General features: G+C 45.6%; 1 non-coding gene across 1 annotated transcript; it reads left to right on the forward strand.

The window, feature by feature from the left end:
* The first annotated feature begins 339 nt into the window (after positions 1 to 339).
* On the forward strand, positions 340 to 423 carry TRNAG-UCC. Its single transcript has one exon. It is a non-coding gene; the product is annotated as a tRNA-Gly (tRNA).

Below are 423 nucleotides of genomic sequence, written 5' to 3' on the forward strand. Positions count from 1 at the left end.
GGATAGCTACCCACAGTGCAACGCTCTGGAAATCGACGCTAGCCTCGGTACATAGACGCACACCGCCGAATTAATGTGCTTAGTGTGGCCGCGTGCACTTGACTTTATACAATCTTTCCAAAAAACAGTTTATGTAAAATTGGAATAATCCCGTAGTGTAGACATACCCTGTGATTAACAACTTTGGTGGCTAATTGAAAGGCTGATGGTTCAAACCCAAGTGAAGATGGAGGTCGGTTTTTTTAACTGATGAGCATCCAGTACATTTTAACAGGCAGAAAAGCTCCTCAATGCTGGTCTAGCCTCATTGGGCAAGCATAAGGAGCACTTTTGCCAGATGCATTGGTGGTATAGTGGTGGGTATAGTGGTGAGCATAGCTGCCTTCCAAGCAGTTGACCTGGGTTTGATTCCCAGCCAATGCA

This window comes from Mauremys reevesii, linkage group 12 (genome assembly GCF_016161935.1).
Source record: "Mauremys reevesii isolate NIE-2019 linkage group 12, ASM1616193v1, whole genome shotgun sequence".
NCBI classification, from domain to species: Eukaryota; Metazoa; Chordata; order Testudines; family Geoemydidae; genus Mauremys; species Mauremys reevesii.